This window comes from Canis lupus, chromosome 3, assembly GCF_048164855.1.
Source record: "Canis lupus baileyi chromosome 3, mCanLup2.hap1, whole genome shotgun sequence".
Lineage (NCBI taxonomy): Eukaryota > Metazoa > Chordata > Mammalia > Carnivora > Canidae > Canis > Canis lupus.
In genome coordinates, this window is record NC_132840.1 from 11345746 (window position 1) to 11371625 (window position 25880).

General features: G+C 40.3%; 1 pseudogene; it reads left to right on the forward strand.

Moving 5' to 3' along the window:
- Positions 1-3623: 3623 nt before the first annotated feature.
- Positions 3624-22561, forward strand: LOC140628370 (IST1 homolog; annotated as a pseudogene).
- The last annotated feature ends 3319 nt before the right edge of the window (positions 22562-25880 follow it).

Sequence of the window (25880 nt, forward strand, 5' to 3'; positions counted from 1 at the left end):
GTCACGTGCGTCCCGCCCCCGGCGCGGGCAGATAGCGTCACCGCCCAGGCCAAGAGCGACGCCCAGGAACACGCAGGAAGGCAGCGAGGCGGCCCCTAGCCCCTTGCCCCTCGGCCCCAGCGCCCCCTCTGGTGGGAAAACGAACTCCTCCCAGGGGGGGAAACAGGGTCACGTGAGAAGGCGGGCCTCGCCCTCTCGCCCTGACCCCACCGTGACCCCCGCAGTCTCTCCACTCCAGTAAATTCTGGGGGTTCCCAAACAGGGCCCCGGGGCGTGGCCGACGGCGACCCCCCCTTCCTGGGCTTCCGAGGCCTGACGGGTGAAGCCTGCTGTTGGGAACCTCGGGGAGCCCCCCCGGCGACCCCTGTCCAGGGGAGTAAGAAGATGCCCCTGGAGACCCAGGGTGGAGATGAGGGAGCGCTTTGCGTTGACAAATGGCTTTGAGGGGGATGAGAATGGACCGGATCCAGGATCCAGGAGAAGGTGAAGCAAGTGATGGGAACTTGAGGGTTGAGAGAAAGGGGTTCAGTACAGTGGAAGCCGTTTGGTTAGTGGAGAGAGGGCTTGGCTAACTCGGTCAAGTCTTAGGTCACCACTCACTGCCAATGGTCTAGTTAACTCCATAATGGCATGGACATCGGATTAACAGCAAGTGGGAAAGCGAACCCCAGTCGAATTCGTGCTTTGGTTACACCGATGTAAAAGAGTTCTGCATCCAGACAAGAGAGAAAATTAAGTTTAACTGTTAGAGAGATTGAATCCGAGTGGGTTTTTCCCCTTTCAGTTTTTGCAGACTTTGTTCACTAAATAACAACTGATTTTTTTTTTGTTGTTTGATTTTGAAAATAATTAGCTGGGCTCTGGTCCCTAGCCCGTAGTTGTCTGACCTTAGGAAAATCGTTTTCCTACTCTAGACTTAGGTTTCCACGTATGCAAAATGAGGAGCTTAAATTAGATGAGACGGTGGGAGTAAGATGTAGATAAAAGAGCTCTCTCTAAACATTTTAAGTGAAAATATAATTAAGTGTGTACAGTGTGATATCATGTATTTAATGCAAAAATACATATGTAACACATATAAAGACATATTATGTACCTGTACCAGAAAAGGAATGGAAGGCTATGTAACAACTAGTTGACATTGGTCATCTCGGGGCAGCCCGGGTGGCCGCAGCGGTTTAGCGCTGCCGTCAGCCCAGGGTGTGATCCTGGAGACCCTGGATCGAGTCACACGTTCGGCTTCCTGCGTGGGGCCTGCTTCTCCCTCTGCCTGTGTCTCTGCTTCTCTCTCTGTCTCTCATGAATAAATAAATAAAATCTTAAAAAAAAAAAAAAAAAGAAAGGAAGACTTTGCCCTTCCTTCTAAAAAGAAAAAAAATTGGTTATCTCTGGAGAAGAAAGCAGCATTGGGTGGTGACCAAAAAGATAACAAAAAGGACGTATTGTTTAGATTTCTTATGGGATATTATCTTAGAAATATTAAGATGAGTAAGTTAAAAAACAAAGTATATGGTCTTTAAGATTCCTTCTAGGGAATCAGTTGACCTCAATTTTGGTATTTTCTCACTTCGATACACACAAAGGATCATCAAAACCATTGAATGCCCCCACACACACACCTTGCACCAGTGGGTGAAACAATAAAGGTACTGATCTGCAGCCAGCTAAATCAGCAGAGGGCTATGCTTCGAGGATGTTAGTATGATTCATGACAGTCATCTTCTCTCTCAATTTGGCTAAGAAGGAAGTCCTGTGGTCACTCAGTGATTCCGTTTTAGCACTAACTGGCATTCTGGCTTCTAAGTCATTGCTTAGCTCTCTAAATTGGCATTAAAACTACCAAGATAAAACAAAAACTACCAAGATAGAAAAACAAGTCTATACTCTTTTTTGAACATCAAAATGATATATGCAGGGCACCTAGTTGACTCAGTTAAGCAGCTGCCTTCAGCTCAGGTCATGATTTCAGGATTCTGGGATGGGGCTCCCTACTTAATGGGGAGTTTGCTTCTCCCTTTCCTTCTGCTCCTCCCACCTTGCTCTCTCTCTCTCAAATAAATAAATAAAATCTTTAAAAAATGACAATACATACTGCTGTCTTTGCCAGTTTTTTCCATATCAACAAATTCAAATATTTTAAAAATCTGCCAAGATAGAGACCCTTGAATCATCCAGGTGTATTCAAGGAAAGCCATTTCCTCCAGGTTTAAGATATGCTCTCAGACAGCTGGGGTTTCAGACAAAATTGAAAGAGCAGACTCAGGTAGATGCAACCAAAAAGAATTTTTTGGCTACCAGCCGTTAACATGATTACATAGTGCAAAGGCGTTTCTGATTAAAAAAACAAACAAACAAACACACACACACACACACACACACACACAAACAGGATGTTCTGATTGGCGAGGCACAGGTGATTTCCTCGTTTGGTGGGGCAGTCCCAAAAGAATGGGTCGTATCTCTGCTGTATTCTCTTCTAGAACTCTTTATTCCAAGCAATCTTCATTTGTTTGGTCCTACATATTGATGGTAGGAAGCTCCAAGGTGACAATTTGACAGGAATATTAGTGATGAGTAAACTAACATAGTTTTTAGATTTAAGACTAAAATAACTAAAAGTTACCTCATTTCTCCAAAACTCTGTACTAATCTCTGGAATCTGGGTAACTCCCTATGTAAGTTATTTATGGTAAGTTAAGCCCAGGGCCTTATTCACTGTAAACTGGCCTAATATATAGTTATTGAATGACATTTTACAAGGATACTCAAACTGGGAGACTCTCCTTGCTAATTTTCTTTTTTGGTCCCATTTCCTCATTTCTACTCTTCTGTGGTTTTGCCTATTTGTTACCTGTTTTCAATCTCTCTCAGTTGAAGGTCCTTCATTTTTTTTTTCACCAAGTTTAATTTCCACACAGTTTTAAGAGCTATAGAACTGAAAGGAGATTTTTTTCATTAAAAATTTTTTTCCCTCCCCCAGGGAAGGATACTTTTAAAGGCATTTGAGACATTTGGGAACTACAGTGTTATACTTCAATCTGTCTTGTCTACCTCTTCTCTTTCCTTGGGTTCCCACTGAATTCCTTTGATGTGTGTAGATTGAATTTGTGTGATGGGAGAGTTTGAGCTACTCTGTTGAAAGAAAACCAATGACCACAAAACCGGGCTGAGCTGGTTCTTCTCCTAAAGCAGGCATGAGTTTCAAATTAGTTCTCTGTGTTGCCTAATTCCTCATTTGTGATTTTTCTAGACCTCTGGTACAGACAGCGGGATGTTCAGACAACTATCCCAACTCTTTTTTGAAGTTAAGGAATCAGACCAAAGAGAAGTTCTAGCATTTTGGGAAACCATGTGTGTCATAACAAGAGGAATAGGTGTGTTCTTTTTTTTTTTTCTTCAAACTGTCATGTCTTTTTACTTTTATCACTCAGCATGTAAAAGTGTCATTTTAGGAAAGAACTTTATCTTTGAATGCCAATGGCAGAAATAACAATTAATCTCAAGTATATGTTGAAATTCTAGAAATAATTTGCAGATTTATCTTTCCCAAGAAATGTGTTGGTGCCTACCATTAGATTCCTTTTTTTTAAAGACCTTATTTACTTATTTTGACAGAAAGAGAGCGAGAGAGCACAAGCAGGGGGAGCAGAGGGAGAGGGTTCCCAGCTGAGCAAGGAGCAGATTCAGGGCTCCATCCCAGGACTCTGAGATCTTGACCTAGCAGAAGGCAGATACTTAACCAGCTGAGCCACCCAGGTGCCCCTAGATTATTTTTCAAAAGCTTTTCTAGATGTCCAAACATAGAAATGTGCAGTTTTCAAGCTTCTGCTTTACCTGCTTCTCTGAGCAATTCTCTGTCCTTATTTCCACACGCTTTTAATGTTATGTGCCCACTACAGATTCCAATGGGGATCTCCCTTTCAAATTCATTAATATTTTATTTGCAGGGAGGTCTTGGAATTTCTCCATAAGTGACTAATATATCCTTTGGGGGGAGGAATCTTGATCTGTTGTCTACTTCCTCAGACACTTGCCAAAAGCTCTCATTTTTATCAGAAACTTCCTGTAGAACTCTGAAAAGTTGCAGTCAGAAGACTGATGATTGGAATAAACCGAAGGAAACCTAACTCTGAATTGTAAGAGTCCTATCTGGGGAACTGGGCCACAGAGAAGGAAGTTCATTTAGGCCACTGCTGAGCAGCCAGGAATTCCTTACAGGGGCCTCGTAAATGAGTAAAGTAGATATGGAAAAACTAATGCCCCCATGACATTGATAACTCATTCTCTGTCAAACTGGCTCAGCAAGGTTAGTGGAGAGCTGCTGTGCCTTGTGGTGAAATCATCATGTTCACCTCTGCCTTCAAAGCTGATTGCCTTCGGGTCAACCTGCAACTTGTTGTCAATCGCCTAAAGCTCCTGGAAAAAAGAAAAAGTGAGTAAATACTCCAGACAGCACAGCAAGCTGCCTCTCATCACTGAGCACTACCCTCCCTCACCCCATAGATCTCCTAAGACATTACTTAGCAATTTTGGAATTCAAAGGAATGTGCCTGACTTGTGGAAATGATGATTATGGTGATCAAATCACTTGAAAGTTTGCAAAGATTGTTCTGTGTCTTGATTGTATCAATATCAGTATTTTGGTTTTGCAAGATATGACCCTTGCCAAAAACTAAGCAAGGGGTACTATGGATCTTTCTGATTTACCTCTTACAAACTGCACTTGAATCTACAATTATCTCAAAATAAAAAGTTTAATTTAAAAAGAAGTTTCCAAAGATTTAAAATGCAAAACAATGTCCAGATTACTGGACTGTTCTTCACCAAAGCAGAGAACTTTATCTAGTCAAGCTTTTTCAAATGTGCAGGAGCTATTAAGTTTGAGCTGCTGGGCAAATTTTTCTCAAGGACTTCCTTACCTTTTTTCAACCCCCCCCCCCAAAAGAGAAGCTATTTCTTCTATCAGGTGACAGCTCAAGTAGTATTACACCCATGAGTGGGGGTAGTAACTGACAAATGTCTTTTCTTTAAATACAGCTTATTTTCTGTTGCCTCTTGCTTTTTCCTCATTTCAATGGGTTACATGAGCTGTTAACCTTTAATAAACTGAAAAATCGATGATCTCTGATTATGAGGAGGGTAAAATAAATACTGCATGTGCATGCAGTTTTCTGAGTGCTCCATAAATAGCAGTATTTACTATTGAATTACTATAATCTCTTGATAGAGAGGCAGCTGTTACTTAAACTTCCAAAACTGATTTTTGGGCATTCTTTAGAAAATAGGGGCTTAAAGAAGAAACCTTAGGCAAATAAAATTTAGGCAAACCCATTGGTACCCATCATTGTTACCATGAACAATGATGATGGCATTGATGGTGTAGATAGAACTTGTGATTTTTTTTTTTAAGAACTTGTGAACTTTAGTGGCAAAAAAAAAAAAAAAAAAACAACTTGTGAACTTTAAACTGCATGCCCATGCGTCCTTTTAGTTGTAACATAAACTATAACCCGGGCACAACATAAATGTTTGCTAATATTTGTAGCTATGTAACAACAGTCCAGTATTAATCTGAAACAAGCCCACTTCTACTATAATTTCTTTTCCCTATGATGTCTAGAGCAGAGAACATTTTCCTACTTTGGAGTTGTTAAGCAACCTTTTGAGAACTGAGTTTTGTGTTTATTTCAGATTCAAAAGTAGTCCCATGTCAAGATTTGCTTGCAATGACAGAGTAACTCTGTTCATGATTAGAAAGTGATCATAAAAAAAAATAAAAAAAGAAAGTGATCATAACTTGGTGAATAGACAGGTTACATATTGGAGGCTCAAGTTCTCCTGACTTGTGGAACACCTGTTTCCCGAGGCTCAGTCATCAGGTACATAACACAAGGTGCTAAGACTTATCTCAGTGGATTGGCCTGGGACAGGTTACATTTGTTACCTCCCCAGCATGACTCTATGTGTTCATTTTATTGGCATAATATGGTGAAAAAGCATAAGAACTTGCATCCTAAAGATTTGGCTTTGTTCTAATTCAGTTACTCCTAACTGCATGACCACGAGCAAGCCATTTAACCTCTCAGTACCTCAATTTTCTCAGCTATAAAATGCAAATAACAAATGCACCACACACAGTATTACAGGGATCAAATGGAACTGTATATATGAAAACAGTTTTTTATTTTTTATTTTATTTTTTTAAAATTTTATTTTTAAGTAATCTCTACCACCCAACGTGCGGCTCGAACTCACAACCCTGAGATCAAGAGTTGCATGATCCACCAACTGAACCAGCCAGACATCCCTGGGGACAGTTTTTTAAATGCAAAGGACTTCATGCGTTCTTCTTTTTTATTTTTTTAAATTTAATTTATTCATGAGAGACACAGAGAGAGAGAGGCAGAGACACAGGCAGAGGGAGAAGCAGGCTCCACGCAGGGAGCCCGATGTGGGACTTGATCCTGGGACTTCAGGATCATGGCCTGGGACAAAGGCAGGTGCTAAACCGCTGAGCCATCCAGGGATCCCCGTTCTTCTTTTTAAAATAATCTTTTTATTATGTGGATATGTGAGTGGCTCAGTCACTTAAGGATCTGACTTCAGCTAAGGTCAGGATCTTAGGGTTCTGGCATTGAGCCCCATTTAGGGCTCTGCACTTAGTAGTACACTCAGTGGGGAGTCTGGTTGTCCCTTTGCCCCATCCCTACTCGTGCTCTCTCTCCAATAAATAAATAAATAAATAAATAAATAAATAAAATTTAAAAATCTTTAAATAACTCTTTTGCTATAAAAATAATAAATGTTCACTACAGAACATTTTAGAAAAGCAGGATAAGCTGAAAGGATAAAACAAAGCATCCCCTTAAAGCAATAGTTCTTAGGCTTCAATAGGTGTTAGAATTGGAGGGCTTATTCAAACACAGATCACTGGGCTCACTTCCAGATTTTCTCATTCAGAATTTCTGAGGTGGGCCCCAAGAATATGCATTTCTAACAGGTTCCGAGGTGATGCTGGTGTTGCTGATCTGGGGATGACACTTTAAGAACCACTGACCTATTATATAATACTTTTTTAAAAAATATATGCACATATGGTTTACATTTTGTATTGTTTTTGTAAAAACAGTTTTACCTTATCACATAACCTGCCTTTTTTATTCAACGAACTCCGCTTCGTACATGCATTTTTCTATAAATGTGCTTTGTGCTGCAGCTGAGCAGTCCCAGAAAACAAGAAAAGAGATTGTTGACCATCTAGCAGCTGGGAAAGATGAACAAGCTCGGATCTGAGTGGAGCACATTATCTGAGAAGACTACCTCGTGGAGGACATGGAGATCCTAGAGCTGTCCTGTGACCTGCTGCTGGCTCGGTTTAGCTTGATCCAGGCCAAAGTAAGACCTATGGAACTTGCACCATTTCTCAGGCTAATAGGGGTGAGAAGGCATCCCTGCCCTCTAGTGAGGGAGAAGGTGGGCTTTAATTTGTTGGGACCGTGCCAAAGGACATTGCCTCTAATTTTTATAGGAAGAAGTAGACTGTTTCAGTCTAAAGAGCCATTTTTAGAACCATATGGTTGTTTTTTCCCCCCCTAAACTTGTAGAAAAGAGACAAAAAAGAATCCATAAATCACCAAATCTGGAACCAAGAATTTTGGTATATTTCTTTCAGTTTATATATGTATTTCTGTATTTTTCTATGTGTGTATAAACACATACATTGGCGCACATATAGTTATATATATTTATATGTACATATTCTAATATCAGTTAAACATTATTTGGCATTATATTTTGAACATTGTCCATAGACTATTTTTTAAAGATTTTGTTTATTTATTTGGGATGCCTGGGTGGCTCAGTGAGCATCTGCCTTCAGCTCAGGGCGTGATCCTGGGGTGCCAGGATCCAGTCCCACATTGGGCTCCCTGTAGGGAGCCTGCTTCTCCCTCTGCCTGTGTCTCTGCCTCTGTGTCTCTCATGAATAAATAAATAAGATCTTTAAAATATTTATTTGTATGAAAGATTTTACTCATTAATTTGAGAGAGAGAGAGAGAGAGCAGGAGTAGGGGGAAGAGGCAGAGGGAGAGGGAGAAGCAGCTTCCCCGCTGAACAGGGAGCTCCACAAGGGGCTGGATCCCAGGACCCCAGGATCATGACCTGAGTTGAAGGCATTTAACCCACTGAGCCACCCAAGTGCCCGGATGCGCTACCTTTGAAGCAGGGGTTGGGGCGAAAGAGAAGCATAAAACCCTGTGTCGCTTAACTTTGTGTTTTTCTTAGGAAACTGGATTCTGGTCTGGCCGATCTATATCTACACTAATCTGAGCAGCTCCTCACATCCATTCAGAGGTACCTGAGTTGAAAATAGTAAGTCTGATAAGTTTTCACTGCCTGTGGCACGACTATAGGTAAGGGTATCCCTAGTGCTATTTGTTTGGAATTGTGGGATTAGTTAGAGGAATCCTTTCTTCTCTCTCTCTCTTTTTTTTAAGGATTTTATTTATTTGTTCATGAGAGACAAAGAGAGAGAGAGAGAGAGAGAGAGAGAGAGAGGCAGAGACACAGGCAGAGGGAGAAGCAGGGCTTCCTGCAGGGAGCCTGATGTGGGATTCGATCCCAGAACCCCAGGATCACGATCTGAGCCAAAGACCAACATTCAACCACTGAGCTACCCAGGTGCCCTCCTTCTCTTAAAGGACAACCATAAAGGTATTTTCTTCTGTTTAACGTAATTTTTAAAAAAGACTTTATCCATTTATTCATGACAGAGAGAGAGAGAGAGAGAGAGAGAGGGAGAGAGAGAGAGAGGCAGAGACACAGGCAGAGGGAGAAGCAGGCTCCATGCAGGGAGCCTGACATGGGACTTGATCCCAGGTCTCCAGGATCAGGCCCCAGGCCAAAGGCAGCACTAAACTGCCGAGCCACCTGAGCTGCCCTTCTCTTCAACTTTAAGTGAAAAAATATTTTTCTTTTAATGGCAATGGTAGAAAAAAATAAATAAACCTTACCTAAAAACAAAAACAAAATCTGAAACTGGATTTCTTTTGTGTAGAGACAGAAATCATAATTTATGAGGTGTTTAGAATTAGAGTTTTTAAGTTTATCACATTTATCAGATATTTAAAAGCAAAGCAAAGCACTTGTTTTGTTGCTATTGCTGTTGTTTTGATGCTAAAAGAATGTACTTCCAGTGAGGTAAGATGAAAGTGATTTTTGCTCTTTTGGTGGCTCTTCATCTCCAGCACATTTGCCATACATAACTTCATGAATTTCACCTTTCTTTCTTTCTTGGTGATGGTCTGCTCCAGTATCTAAGCAGGTGTGTGTAAAGTATAGCCAAGAATATGGCCAACTGTGTTGAACAAATTAGATTGGAACCATCAGTTCTCAGGTAGTACCATTCCAGAGACATATATTTTTCTAAGCCAGTAAGTCCAGGAAAAGCAAATATGAACAAACTTATGGCACATAATTTTGGCAGACTGAAAGATATTTAGAAATAAGTTTCGCATTGGAGGTAGAGCAACTTGGATAAAGATTTTGGACTAGGGGACTCAGATACTTATCAAAAAGCTAGTCTCAAGCAAGCTGAGATGGTTTCTTTATGAAGAAAGCATCCATTTTCCCAAATGTAACTGGCCTGTTAATATGAAGGAAGTTAATATACTTGGAAGCTTCAACTTTGGAACATTTTACATCGTGACCACACGCATAGAATTCAGGACTGACGTTCAGCTGAGACACAGATATCTAGCTACAGTGTTGTTTCATGCTTGTGGACATTCTCAGCCTTCAAGGTATCAATTCTGGTTGGATGGTGCCTTACTGTACTGGTGGTTAAGTATGTTGAATACCACCTCTGACTTAATTCAAATACTTACAAAATTAGACTTCTCAATTCAAAATATTTTTTCTTATGCTTATTTTCTTCCCCTTATTTTACTTGGCTTGAGGTTCTTTCTTCCCAGGATAGGGCTGACTTATATATAAACTAAACTCTTTTTGCTTCAGAGTTTGTAGAGATGTGTGTGACCAAATCTGTTATGTTCTTTATCTTGCAGCTAATGTGTAAAAATTTTTTAAAGGTTTTATTTATTTATTCATGAGAGACACACAGAAAGAGGCAGAGACACAGGCAGAGGGAGAAGCAGGCTCCCCACAGGGAGCATGATGTGGGACTCGATCCCAGGACCCCAGGATCATGTCCTGAGCCAAAGGCAGACACTCAACAACTGAGCCACCCTAGTGCCCCAGCTACTGTATAAGTTAAATGTGAACACTCTACCCCAGGTGCTAGTAGAAAAATACCTGATAGAAATTCCTAAGAACTATAATGTGCCATATAAACCCGAGGCAACCACTATGGTGAGTACTTTCAAGAAGGAAGACTTGACTTTAAAGCTGAGAATTTTTTGTGCACCAAGATATTTTTTTCTCTGCTTAGGAATGTGGCTTCCAGAGTAGCTCTGGCAGGATTGTAAAGCAGGTGACATTTGCACCTTTTCTTCACCTACATACTTTTCCTAACAGAGCTTGACTTCTGCTGTCACATGACCCTTCTAAGCTGGTAACAACAACGTAGAAAACAAAGATGAAGATATCTGAAGTGTTATGTATTTAGAAGTGTGTAAAAAAAACACACACATACACGAAGAAGTGTATAAACATTTTTAGTTCTTAAGACCTCAATTTTATCCCAGGGATAATTTGCATTTTAATAAAGAGCTCTTGGAATAAAAGCTGCAAGATCCTAGGGTGTAAGGCACTTTCTCTTTTGGTGTTGGTTGAGAGTATGGGTTCAGTAGTGAGATGGCCCATATTCAGATCATAGATTCACCATTTGTTAACCGTGAGACCTTAGGCAAGTGAATTACCCCTTCAAAGACTCAGTCCTCTGAACTTTAATAAAGGGGATAATAATAGTTAATAATTATTACCAAGACTCATAAGTTTATTGAGATGATTAAGTGAGCTAATATGAAAAAAAATAAATGAGTTTATATGAATAAGGAAGTTAAATGCAATACGTGGCACGTAGCCAATGTAATAAAGTTTTGCTTTCATCGTCATCACTGAGAATGATTTAAACTTCCAAAAGGTGGTCATGGAGTGTTTCGGGGCAAGAAAGATATGCCCCTAATACCTTCGAACTGCTGAAGTGGCATGTACCATGTTGGATTATGGTTAAGGGGCACACTTTTCTGATGCTTTGCTCCTTGGTGGTTATCTGATCGGGACTCTTTTACTTTCTCTCTTTTTGCTCTCTCGCTTCCAAAGAGTTCTATGGTTTGTTTGAAAGAGGACACTTTATAAAACTTTAGACAACACAGAAAGGGACTTTGAAGAAGTAAAAGCCACATGAAATGCCATGAGAGATGTACCCAAGAGGTCAATCTCTAGACTTGTTCTCTTTCTTCTCTCTTCTTTAGGTGATTTCATCCTACCTCATGGTTTACAATCCCATCTTTAGGGTGAGGGCTTCCACATGTATATTACTAGCTAAGACCTCTAGCTTGATATGAACTCCAAGCTAAGATAGCCACTCACCTTCTTGACATCTTTACCTGGATGTTTCAGAGACATCTCAAACTTAACATGTCCAAAGGTTCTCTCACCCCTTCAAGGACCTACTCTATAGTTCATGGCAATTTCATGCTAGGGCAAAATCTTTATATTTTCCTTGACTCTACCCCTTCTCCCTACCCATAGCCACTGACCAATCTTCAGCAAATCTGTAAAGTAACCAGTCTACCTTCTAAATCTATCCAGAATCCTACTACTTCTCACCACTTCCACTCACAGCACATCTATCTAATCTACAATAATCTCTTGCCTGGATGACTGCAATAGCCTCTTAACTGGTTTTCCTGCCTCTGCTCCTCTTCCTATTAACTGAGGTTCAATATAGTAGAGACCTGGTTAGTACCTAAGTCAGATCATGTCACTCTTATGCATTTAAAGCCTTTCCTTTGGCTTTAAGATATTTATTATTTATTTATTTATTTTAATTATTTTATTTAAGAATGAGAGCATGAGTTGGGAGGGAGAGGCAGAGGGAGAAGGAGAAGCAGACTCTTGGCTGAGCCAGATTTGGGGTGGGGCTCAATCCCAGGACCCTGAGATGCTGCCCTGAGCTGAAGTCAGATGCTTAACTGACTGAGTCACCCAGGTGCCACTGTCAATTGGCTTTTTATTTCACTTAGAATGACAGGCAGCAACTTTGTTCTCATCAAGGAGGCTGCCCACATGCACTCTCACCTCTTCTCACTGACCTCTTTCTTTCTACTCTCCCTCTTATTTACTCTGCCTCAGCCACACCGGCCTCCTTGTGCTTCTTCAAACACGCATGCTGGTTCCCACCTCAGGACCTTTGTACTTTCAGTACTCTGTGTTCTCTGGCTAATCGGCCCCATCTCTCCCTCACTTCCTTCAGGTCTGTACTTACATGTTCTCTTCTCTGGAAGTCACTTCCTAGCTACCTTCTCTGAAATGTCACCTCTTCCCTCTTCTCTGCTTTATGTTTTTTCTCTATTGCTTTTATCTCTGACGTACTGTACAGTTCACTTAGTGATCTTGTTTATTATCTGTTTCTTCCACGGGGATATCAGTTGTATGTGGACAGAAACTCTTGTCTGTTTTGTTCACTGTAGCATCCTTAGCACTGTACTGACTTTACAGTAAGTGGCCAATAGATTCTGTCAAGCAAATTAATAAATCCGGAGTTTACCACCGCTAAAGTTTGATAAACTCTCTCGTAGACCTATCTATACATATTTATGTGTAGCTCTTAATCATTGATGTACCACAGGGTCTGATCTCATAGGCACTCAAAATATAGTTATTGGAAGAGAGAGAAAGAAGAAGCTTGTGGGGGACACCTGGGTGCTCAGCGGTTGAGTGTCTGCCTTCGGCTCAGGGCATGATCCCGGAGTCTGGGAATCAGGTCCCACGTCGGGCTCCCTGCGTGGAGCCTGCTTCTCCCTCTGCCTGTGTCTCTGCCTCTCTCTGTGTCTCTCATGAATAAATAAAATCTTAAAAAGAAAAAAAGAAGCTTGTGGGCCAGAAGCTTGAAGGTTGCTTTAACTGTCATTGACTTACACTGGAGTCTAAGCTTCATGAAGGCAGGAATCACGTCTCTTTGCTCATGGGAGCGCCTGGGTGGCTAGGTTGGTTGGGTGTCTCCCTTTGACACAGGGCATGATCTCAGGGTCCTGGGATTGAGCTCTACCTCCAGGGGGCTCCCTGCTCGTTGGGGAGTCTGCTCCTCCCCCTAGTCTGTGCTCTCTCATGTACTCGCTCTCTCTCTCTCAAATGAATAAACAAAAAACTTTAAAAATTAATTAATTAATTAACTAACAGACATGTGTTATACCCTTCAAAAAAAAGAATTTTTGCATGTAGTGGGTATGCAATAAGCAAATGTGTGATAAAATGAGAATGTAATATGATTCTTACCCTCTTGCCTCAGGCTGAAGCACCAACAGACCTGGTCAGTATTGAATTTACTGAGGATATCAAGAAAGGTGCTCTTGGAGAACAGGTGGAACTGGTTTGATCCACTTCGGGCATCACCAGTCTCTGTACCGGGGCCCTTTCCTATGAGATCCCTAGCACCTTGTTTCTCATGCCTTCCTACTGAAAGAAAGGTCAGTACAGAAAGAGAAACTGAATCTGGAATGATACTACAGGTAGTGGTAGTGTATATTTCTGTGAGCTTTTTGAACAGTACAGTAATCTCTGTGAAGTTTTGTAAACCTGGGGGGCATATTTACAGTCATTTAACTGACATTTGATGTGTTTTTATGCTGAACTCATGAGAAATGGGCCTATAGTCTTTTATCAACCTCCTGACAATACCGCAATATGGACAGCAAGGAACATTTTTATGAGCTGGACAAATCTGAAAGCCTTTAACATACAGTGACTTAGACTTATGTTTCAATATTAATTTATTTGTAGTGAAAACACTTTACTCTCTTGTTGAAAATAATATAAAAATCTCAATAGTTTGTATACATAAATCTGGAGAAGTCAAATAAATAAAAGTTAAAGAGCCATAGACATTAATTTTCTTTATTCTCTATTCCTTCTCTATGAAGTAAAGAGAAATTGTTTTATTCTTTTTACCTTGGTAGGCATTTCTGGGCCATGAAACTCTTTTTTTTAAGATTTTCTATTTTAGGGGTGCCTGGGTGGCTCAGTTGGTTAAGCATCTGCGTTCAGCTCAGGTCATGATTCCAGGGTCCTGGGATCAAGCCCCACATTGGGCTACCTGTTCAGGGGGGCATCTGTTTCTCTTCTCTCCCTCTGCCCCTCCCCAGTGTTCATTCTCTCCCTCAAATAAATTAAAATCTTTTAAAAAAAGATTTTATATTTCAACATAATTTAACCCTGATTTTCCTTGTTGAAATTATTTGAACCACACGTTGTGTATTGCTCAGCTTCCAGTCTTGGAATGCAAGTCCTCTGATTTAAAATAAAAAAGAGTGATAATCTCTAGCTCCATCCATGTCACTGCAAATGGCAAGATTTCATTCCTTTTATGACTGAATAATATTCCAGTGTGTGTGTGTGTTTATATATATATATATATAAAATCTTCTTTATCCATTCATCAGTTGATGGACACTGGGGCTGCTTCTATATCTTGGTGTTGTAAATAATGCTGCTATAAGTCATTCAGAGAAAGACAAATACCATGTGACTTCACTCATATGTGGAATTTATGAAAAAAAATTAGCAGAAGGAAAAAAGAAGAGAGAGACAAACCAAAAAACACTCCTTTTTTTAAAGAGATGTATTTATTTATTTATTTATTTATTTATTTGAGAGAGAGTGAGGGCACAAGCAGGAGGAGAGGCAGAGGGAGGATCAGACTCCCCACAAAGCAGACAGCTCCACGCAGGGGTTTGATCCCAGGTCTCAGCGATTACAGCCTAAGCTGAAGGTAGATAGATGCTCAACTGACTGAGCCTCCCAGGCACCCCAAGAAATGGACTTTTAAAAAATATTTTATTTATTTATTCATGAGAGACACAGAGAAAGAGGCAGAGACATAGGCAGAGGGAGAAGCAGGCTCCATGTAGGGAGCCCGATGTGGGACTCTATCCTGGGACTCCAGGATCACGCCTTGAGCTGAAGGCAGATGCTCAACTGCTGAGCCACACAGATGTCCCAAGAAACAGACTTTTAACAATAGAGAACAAACTGTTGGTTATCAGAGGGAAGATAAGGGGGATGGGTGAAATAAGTGATGAGGATTAAGGAGTGCACTTGTGATGAGCCCTGGGTGATGTATGGAAGTGTTGAATCACTACATTGTATACCTGAAACTAATATAACACTGTATAAAATTAACTGGAATTAAAACAAAAAATGGGACTCCTGGGTGGCTCAGCGGTTGAGCATCTGTCTTTGGCCCAGGGTATGGTCCTGGAGTCCTGGGATTGAGTTCCACATAGGGCTCCCTGCACGGAGCCTGCTTCTCTCTCTGCCTATGTCTCTGCATCTCCTTCTCTCTCTCTGTGTCTCTCATGAATAAATAAATAAAATCTTTAAAAAAAACTTTAAAAATGAGAAAGAAAACTTAATTATGGAAAATTTAAAAATATAGAAAATTAGAATAATACAATGAACTTCCATATACCCGTCAGTTTTAACAGTTGTCAACATTCTGCTTCTTTTATTTCTTTTCTCTTTCTCTCTTCCTGACACTTGTTTTGGTAGAGAAGAAGGAATTTAATTTTTTTTAAATTTTTATTTATTTATGATAGTCACAGAGAGAGAGAGAGGCGCAGAGACACAGGCAGAGGGAGAAGCAGGCTCCATGCACCGGGAGCCCGATGTGGGATTCGATCCCGGGTCTCCAGGATCACGCCCTGGGCCAAAGGCAAGCGCCAAACCGCTGCGCCACCCAGGGATCCCGAGAAGAAGGAATTTAAAGCAAATTTCAGACATATAATTTCACCTGTAAATACTTCAGTGTATATTTCTAACACATACCTTTTGTTTTTATAATATAAAACAATGCCATTATGATGCCCAATACAATGAAAAATAGTTCCTTAGTATTATATAATACTTGATCCACATTATATTTTGCTGATTGTCTCAAAAATGCATTTTTTACAGTTATTTTGTTGAAATCAAGATCCAAAAAGATCTACACATTTTATTTGGTTGATATATTTTTTCATCTTTTCATCCTAACACTTTCTTCTTCCTGGCTTGTCCTTTTCTCCTTGCCATTTATTTGATGGAGAAAAAGCCTAGTGACTTTATTAAACTGAATCATCTTTCACAAGTAGCATCTCCAAGCTTAAAGATAAAAGATTTCCCAATTCTTGTAGGAGACCACAGGTGACATAAGAAGCAAAACTCATAGCCACTCCTAAAGCTAATTTCCAGAAGGCATAAAAAGAAAAAATCACCTTCAGAAGAATGAAGCTTGACTGTGATAAAGTTATTTTTATGAAATATTTATTGAAAACTTACTATGAAAAAATATGTTTGGAACTCCAACCATATCCCAGTGATCTTTTTTTCTTTCAGAGTAACTCCTATAAGAAGAACGATTTAGGGATCCCTGGGTGGCGCAGCGGTTTAGCGCCTGCCTTTGGCCCGGGGCGTGATCCTGGAGACCCAGGATCGAATCCCACGTCGGGCTCCTGGTGCATGGAGCCTGCTTCTCCCTCTGCCTATGTCTCTGCTTCTCTCTCTCTCTGTGTGACTATCATAAATAAATAAAAAAATTAAAAAAAAAAAAAAGAAGAACGATTTGCTTCCTTCACTGGTTCCTAGAAAGTATGGGGAATTCTCGTAGAAACTGGAATTGCTTAGTATTTGTTGAAGTTTTCCAGTTGTTATAAGACAATTCTTCAGGGTGCCTGGGTGGCTCAGAGAGTTAAGGGTTTGACCCTTGGTCCCAGCTCAGGTCTTGATCTCAGAGTTGTAAGTGTAAGCCCCATTTGAAACTCACTTGAAACTATGGAGGAAAAGACTGTTCCTCCATAGGTGAGAGAAGGTTATTACTGATTCACTAGAAGTACAGTGGGTTCCTTTATAATAGCTAACAGTTTTCAAACTGGATGTGGATCTCAGAGAGATCTTTAGCACAAAGAAGTTTTAAAACCACTACCACACTGGATCATAACGGCACATAGTTTGAAAAAGTGTGCCTTTTTAAAGAGTCCAGATTGTCCTTGAAGTAAGGGCCAAAAAGATTTTACCACTACCACCATTTGCATGATAGAAGAGTTATGTCGTTCGCCAGCCAGATTATATGCTGCACTCTCAAAAGTCATAATAGCCTACTGTCTTTGAGGCTGGGATTTCTTTCTGGAAGACTGTATTATTGTGACTTTTAATTATATGTATTGAAATGAACAGGTCCAGGGACGCCTGGGTGGCTCAGCAGTTGAGCGTCTTCCTTTGGCTCAAGGCATGATCCCGGAATTCGGGATCGAGTCCTGCATCGGGCTCCTTGCAGGAAAACTGCTTCTCCCTCTGCCTGTGTCTCTGCCTCTCTCTTTCTCTGTGTCTCTCATGAATAAAGAAATAAAATCTTTAAAAACAAAATGAAATGAACAGGTCCAAGACTCAACCCCCCAACTTTTCCAAAGCCAGAATCAAGATCCAAGATTGGTTTTGATAACTTTATGCTACCTGATTTGCCCAATATAAACCCTTAAGTGAGCCTATCCATTGACCCTTATGGTTCTGAGGAAGTCGATTTTGAAGATTTTAACCGGAGACTTGAAATGCTGAAGAAAACCACATAATTCCTTGGTCTTGGATTGGGCAATTAAATGGGAATCAGAGCTATTCAGCACAAATTTTAATATGGCTACACATGTGTGGGTCTGAAGTTTTCTCCTTTACAATCCCTCCCATCTCTTAAAGTCTATGGTTCTCTGTCCGTAATACTGTGTGTGTGTGTCTGTTTGTACATACACATAAAATTATTCCTGTCTTTTAAAATTTATAAATCTTAGGGGCGCCTGGTTGACTCAGTTGGTTAAACATCTGCCTTCAGTTCAGGTCATGATCCCAGGGTCCTAGGATCCAGCCCAACATGGGCCTCCCTGCTCAGCAGAGAGCCTGCTTCTCCCTTTCCCTCTGCCTCTCCCCCTCCCCCACCTCATACTCTCTCCCTCACTCTCTCTTTCAAATAAATAAAGTCTTTAAAAATTTTTTAAATATTAGATGAAGATTCCTGACCTAAAAATTTTTATTAATTATAGTCAATAAATTGTTTTCTCCTGGGTCCTTATTTCTTTCATAAGTATCACTTTTCTCAGGGAGGCAGAATGGTGTGTATTTAAACCCTACCCACTTATTAACTGTAAGATTTTTGGTAAATGGTACCTCCTGTTGGATGTGAATAAGAGAGCAAGGAAACTAGAGAAATATGTATCTTTTTAAAAATGAGTATTTTGGGGGTGCCTGGGTGGCCCAGTTGGTTAAGCGTCCGGCTCTTGGTTTTGGCCCAGGTCATGATCTCAGGGTCGTGCGATTGAGTACAGAGCCCAACACTGAGTCTACTTGTCCCTCTCACTCTGCTCCTCTACCCACCTCTAGAATAAATAAATAAATAAATACATAAATACATAAATAAATAAATAAATAAAATATTTTTTAAAATGAGTATTTTAGGGATGCCTGAGTGGCTCAGCAGTTGGATGCCTGCCTTTGGCCCAGGGCATGATCCTGGATTCATGGGTTCGAGTCCCACATTAGGCTCCTTGCATGGAGCCTGCATCTTCCTCTGCCTGTGTCTCTGCCTCTCTCTGTGTCTCTCATGAACAAATAAATGAAATCTTTACAAAAAATAAATAAACAAAAATGAATATTTTAAAGAAAGAATGAGTAAGCACAGAGTGAATGAGAGGTGTTGTTAGGAAATCCTTGGAATCTGGTATGTCTGGGCTCTGCCACTTACTAGCTGTGAGCCTCTTTTTTCTTACCTGTAAAATGGAGACAATAATGAGAATGAAAAGAAATAATGTATGTAAAGCTCTTTAGCACTTAGTACGTACTCAATAGATATTAGTTTCCTTTTCAGTTTCTATTTGCTAAGTTCTAGTGGGCTAAATATTAGTGACTCTATGAGATTGGATAAAGGAGAGGCTGAGAAAACTAGATGGTCAGATTAATTATTTTGTTTCTTGTACAGCTGCTTTTGTTTTTAGCAGGCTGTATGCCCAATGCAGGGCTCCAGCTCACTCCCGAGCTGAGATCAAAAGTTTGATGCTTAACCAACTGAACCACAGGCACCCTTGTTTTTCTTTCTTTCTTTCTTTCTTTCTTTCTTTCTTTCTTTCTTTCTTTCTTTCTTTCTTTTTTAAGATTTTATTTATTCATGAGAGACACACAGAGAGAGAGGCAGAGACATAGCAGAGGGGGAAGTAGGCTCCTCAAAGGGAGCCCAATGTGAGACTTGATCCCAGGACCCAAGATCATGACCTGAGGCAGATATTGAACCACTGAGCTACCCAGGCGTCCTTATTTTTTTTTTTTTAAGATTTTATTTATTTATTCATAGAGACACAGAGAGGGAGGCAGAGACAGGCAGAGGGAGAAGCAGGCACCATACAGAGAAGAGAGCCTGACGTGGGACTCGATCCCGGGCCTCCAGGATCACGCCCTGGGCTGCAGGCGGCACTAAACCGCTGCGCCACCGGGGCTACCCTTTATTTTTCTTTTTAATAGCCTTTATGTTGTAGAGCAGTTTTAGGTTCTCAGCAAAATGCCAAATTAATTTTTAAAAAGATTTTATTTATTTTTTTGAGAGAAAGAGAGCATGGGTGAGATGGGGGAGGGGTGAAGGAGTGGGAAGAGGAGAGGGACAAGCAGCTTTCCCGCTGAGCTTGGAGCCCACTGCAGGGCTCCATCCTGAGACACTGAGATCATGACCTGGTCAGCTGGCTGACCCAGGTGCCCCTAAATTAATTTTTATTTTATTTTATTAAAGATTTATTTATTCATTTGAGAGAGAGAGGGAGAGAGCATGAGCAGGGGGCAGCTTATTAAAGATTTATTTATTCATTTGAGAGAGAGGGGGAGAGCATGAACAGGGAGCAGGGGCAGAAGAAAAGGGAGAAACAGATTTCCTTCTGAGCATGGAGCTGGACATGGGGCTCAATCCCATGACCCATGAGATCGTGATCTGAGCTGAAACCAAATCAGACACTCAACCAACTGAGCTACCCAGGTGCCCCCAAATTAATTTTTAAGTGCAGTTATTGGTTATGCAAAATCTTTATTTCAATATCCTATTTTATGTGTCTAGGAGAGTTTGCATTGCCCCTTTTATAGGTGACAAAGTGATACTTGTAAACCAACTTCTCTCTTTAAAAAAATCAGTTTGATCTTGAATGTTTCATTGTAGGATTTTCTCCTCCTCATAAAAAGCACGTTCATTCAAGGACTATGGAGTCTGAGGAAGGATTTTCCAAATCCAAGGCCAGGGACCCACTTGCACAGCAAGCTGGCTGCCTTGCCTATGGGGTATAGCGCCTCACTCTGGCACCTCTTTGGATGATCACTCCTAGATCATCCTCTGGAATATATAAGCAGTTTGGTTGAGGATTTTGGGGTGTTTCCTCAACTGGGTACCAGGACATTGCTGCGTCAATTACTGTGTATGTCTCAACACTTCTTGGATTTCACAGGCTTATTTTGTTTTGTTTTGCTTTATTTTATTATTTTATTTTATTTTATTTTATTTTATTTAAAGTAGGCTCCATGCCCAGTGTGGAGCCCAACCCAAGGGCTCGAATCCATGACCACAGGATCAAACCCATGAACATGATATCAAGACCTGAGCTGAGGGATCCCTGGGTGGCTCAGCAGTTTAGCGCCTGCCTTCTACCCAGAGCGTGATCCTGGAGACCCAGGATTGAGTCCCACATCAGGCTCCCAGCATGGAGCCTGCTTCTCCCTCTGCCTCTCTCTCCCTCCGTGTGTCTCTCATGAATAAATAAATAAAAATCTTATAAATAAAATGTTTTTTGAAAAAAAGAAGAGCTGAGATCAAGAGTCAGACACTTATGAAAAAAAAAAGTCAGATGCTCAACCAGCTAAACCACCCAGGTGCCCCTTCCCAGGCTAATTTTAAAGCCAACTGTAGATCTGCCTGATTTTAGAGGAGTAAATATGGGGCTACGCACTTAAAGAACAACAAAACCAATTTGCCACAGAATTTTCTAGGCAAATCATGGTGCCCATATTAAGAAACTAAAATTACTTGAATAGGAAATGAGTCAGAGCCCTGCTGTGTTTCTGGACGGTGCGTCCCTCTCTGGTGGCCACGGTTTTGTCTTTCCTAAACTAGAGAATGGCACTATTTCCTCAAGTTGGGGTTTGAATTGGTTGCAATCTCACATATCTGGTGAGAGTTTCACTCCAAAAGTGCCAACATAATACAGAATCATTTACACCAAATATAAGTACTCCACGAAAAAGAAAATATTGTGACATGAAACTTCTTGAATGGTCCTCTGGACTGCCTCTTTTAAGAAATGTCTAAAGCAAAGAAGGAGCTTGGGTGAACCTTGTATCCTGTGGGCTTTGGTCTTTACTTTGAAGGAGTATGTATATACTACATTTCCTAATGGTCTTGGTAGGAGGTCAAAGACCATATGGAGTTGGCTATTAGAGTTTCAATTTTTACATTATTTCTACCTCTTTTGTCACAACTGAAAGATTAATTCCTAAACCTTTTTCTCAAGGCGGGATAAATTGTGAGTAGGGAACCATGCTTAAAAGAATTGTAAAAATGCTTTTTTGTGAAAACATTACATAAACAACAGAGGGACTAATTTCTCTCTGACTTTCAGGTTTATTTATAGATTCGGGTGACTCAAAGGAGTGGAGCTGCCTCTTTGACTCACGTCACTGTCACTGTATTTCCTACAGGGTTGTATCTCCTTCGCTCTCCTTTCTCGGCTGAGGTCTCTGACACGTGGAGAAGCAGAAAAAGTTCCTCATGAAAGATGCTCACCACATTTCTGCAGGGAGAGCTTTCCCTATGTGCTGTAAAATCGTATGGTTTCAGCTGCTGATACTGAGTCATTTGAGAACCCCACTACATCTAAGCCCAAAAAAGAAGGTCCCCTTCTGGTACCACAGATGTCTTTAAAAAAGACCTCTTTCACTGTTTTGGTGCCCAATGACCTCATTTTTCTGCTTCTTTTAGGACTAGGATTTATCTGCCGAATGATAATATCATGATATTTTTGTGTTTGAGGATTTTTTAAAATCTAGTTTTCCTTAGTGAGGTTAAGAGAGGTATGACAGTCTCTTTTGAAAAGTCTATTACAGATTCTGTGCACCTAGGACAATGTGGTATAGTGAAAAGTCTCGGGCAGTACATTTATTAAATGATTATAGGCTATGAGATATACAGTTACCACTCACTTTTCAAAAGTTCACATTAGACCACTTCACTTTTATGAATGACCTATGTTAGTACCTGTTTTCGATAACCAAAGGAGATCTGAAGATTTTCACTTCTACCAAAAAAAAAAAAAAAAAAAGTGAAAAGTGAAAATGGCATTCAGTGTTTTTCAGTTAGCTTTTACAGAAGCAGCATGCACACCGAACAGTGAGAGTGGCCCTGCCAAGTTCCCTGAGAACTATGCTAAAATTTAGATAATATTTATCCTAGAGAAAGCTCATATTTATTGAGGCCTTACTATATGCCTGCCACTGTTCTTAGTACTTTAAGTGTATTGGCTCATTTGATAATGACACCAGCTTTAAGATGCCAATGTCACTACTATTATTGACTTCACTTTATAGATGGGTACAATGGGGTTCAGAAATCCTCAGATACGTTAGGTAACTTGCTGCAAGTCACACAATAAAGAGAGGAAGAGCAGCATTTTTAAAAAAAGATTTTATTTATTTTTTCATGAGGGACACAGAAAGAGAGAGAGGCAGAGACACAGGCAGAGGGAGAAGCAGGCTCCATGCATGGAGCCTGAGGTGGGACTTGATCCCAGGTCTCCAGGGTCAGGCCCTGGGCTGAAGGCAGCGCTAAACCACTAAGCCACCCAGGCTGCCCCAAGAGCAGCTTTTTAAACCCAGGCAGTCTAGCACCAGAAACCAACACTTTTAACTGCTGTGGTATAATGCCTGTATAATTTACAAGCTCATGACAGGTGAGGAGCAAATGAATCAATGTATATAAAAACACTTTTGTAAATTGTAAGACACAATGCACTACTGTGACTTGTAGTGGACAATCAATAAATGGCTTAGGTGAATTATTTGGTGGCATAAAAAGTATTTACACTTACATTCTAATGATCCTTGATACTTTCCAAAGTACTTTCACATATTTGATCCTTTTGGATAATAAGCCACTTTAAAAAAAATATTTTATTTATTTATTCCTGAGAGGCACAGAGAGAGAGAGAGAGAGAGAGAGAGAGAGAGGGGCAGAGACACAGGTAGAGGGAGAAGCAGGCTCCATGCTGGGAGCCCGACATGGGACTCTATTCTGGGTCTCCAGGATCACGCCCTGGGCCGAAGGCGGTGGCTAAACCGCTGAGCAACCCAGCCTGCCAATAAGCCACTTTGAATCCATTTTCAAACAAGGCTAGTCATAAATAAATATTGGACAGCTGAAGTAACAGGCCCAGAAATGTTAAACACCTTTCTTAGAGCATGAAGTTAGTAACCCAGCCAGGATTGGCATGTGAATGGTCTGACTCCTGGCTGATGCCTCTTTAGTTTTTGTTTTTTGTTATTATTTGTTAAATTTGATATATGAGTTATCAATAGTAAACAAAACTATAAAAATAATGATCTTTTCTCCCAGCATTCTTTCTTCCTAAAAGTTTTGTTAATTCCTTCAGGATGTTGCTGTATAAAAACAAAATCTCCTGGGGTGCCTGGCTGGCTCAGTCAGAAGAGCATGTGACTCTTCATCTCAGGGTTGTGAGTTCCAGCCCCATACTGGGTATACAGTTTTACTTAAAAAAAAAACAAAAACAATAATAACTTAAAAATAAATAAAACAAAGATCTCCTTAGCATTTGGATCTATAAAACTTGATTATAATAACATTTTAAAAAAAAGTATGCCTTTTTCCCCCACCAAAAGTACAGTATGTTCATTGCAAAAACAAAACATAATAAAGTAAAAATGCTCCATAATCCTACCATCCAAAGGTAGCCATTTTCACATTTTACTTTTATCCTTCAACTTTTTTCTGTGTATATATACACTGTAAAAAAAAAAGATTTTATTTATTTATTTGACACAGAGAGAGAGCACAAGCACAAGCAGAGAGAGTAACAGGCAGAGGGAGAGGGAAAAGTGGGCTCCCCACTGAGCAGTGAGCTGGATTCCAGGATGGAGCCTGGGATCATGACCTGAGCCAAAGGCAGAAGCTTAACTGACCCAGGCACGCCTATATACACTTTTTACAATATTATTATATATTTATATATAATATATAATATAATGTAAAATAAATTTAAAATATTGTACTATTATAATTTATTATATTGTATCATATATTATAATATTAAATATAAAATACAAATAATAATATAATATTAAATATAATACAAATATTGAAATGTTTATATCATAATAAAAATAAATTTAGGGATCCCTGGGTGGCGCAGCGGTTTAGCGCCTGCCTTTGTCCCAGGCCGCGATCCTGGAGACCCGGGATCGAATCCCACGTCGGGCTCCCGGTGCATGGAGCCTGCTTCTCCCTCTGCCTGTGTCTCTGCCTCTCTCTCACTGTGTGCCTATCATAAATAAATATTAAAAAAATAAATTTACATTATTATAATATATAATTATATGAAATATAATATATAATACAAATATGTTTTTACTAATATGTCATATGATAATAAAATAGAGCTATAGCTTCAGTTTTATTGGCAGCATAGCATTCTATTTTATTGATGTGCTGTAATTTATCTGATAGTAAGAATTATGCTTAACTAGATGCGTAGTAAGTCTTCCCTAACTTTAATGGCTAACCACAGAAACCAAAGCTCTTAGGATAATGGTGACCATGCTAATATACTGGGTCAATTGCTTTAATTTTTTAGATGCATTGGAGTTTGGTAATTATAAACATAATTAAAAAGATACATGAAGGGGAGATATATGACTTGGCATGGTACTAGAAAAGTTCCTTCCTCTTTCTTAAGAAGATAATTTTTCTTTTGTGGTTTGCAGTGGCAAACACGAATTAAACCTCTGAGCAAATTTCTGTGATGTTGCAAACAAAATATTTCAACTACTTTGCAACCTGCAAACTCCTTATTCTCATGGGAGCCCCAAGCTGTTTTTTTTTTTTTTTTAAGATTTTTAATTTATTCATGAGAGAAAGAGAGAGAGAGAGAGAGGCAGAGACACAGGCAGAGGGAGAAGCAGGCTCCATGCAGGGAGCCCGACGTGGGACTCGATCCCGGGTCTCCAGGATCACACCCCAGGCTACAGGCGGTGCCAAAACGCTGCGCCACCAGGGCTGCCCATGTTCTTGTTTTTTTTTTTTTTATTTTAAAGATTTTATTTATTTATTCATGAGAGACAGAGAGAGAGGCAGAGACATAGGCAGAGGGAGAAGCAGGCTCCATGCAGGCAGCGGGATGTAGGACTCAATCCCAGGACCCCAGGATCACCATCTGAGCCAATGGCAGATGCTTAACCACTGAACCTCCCAGGTGTCCCATCATGTTCTAGTTCTATGCTACTGCTTAGTAGTTGCGTGATCCAAGGCTGCATTGGACAGTAGTGCACTGCAGGGTAGGAGGCAACTGAATTCCATAAGCATTCTGTTCCTCAGATCATTTCCATCTGGGCTGATTCCCCCCTGAGTGTGAGTGTGAGGGTGGGTGGG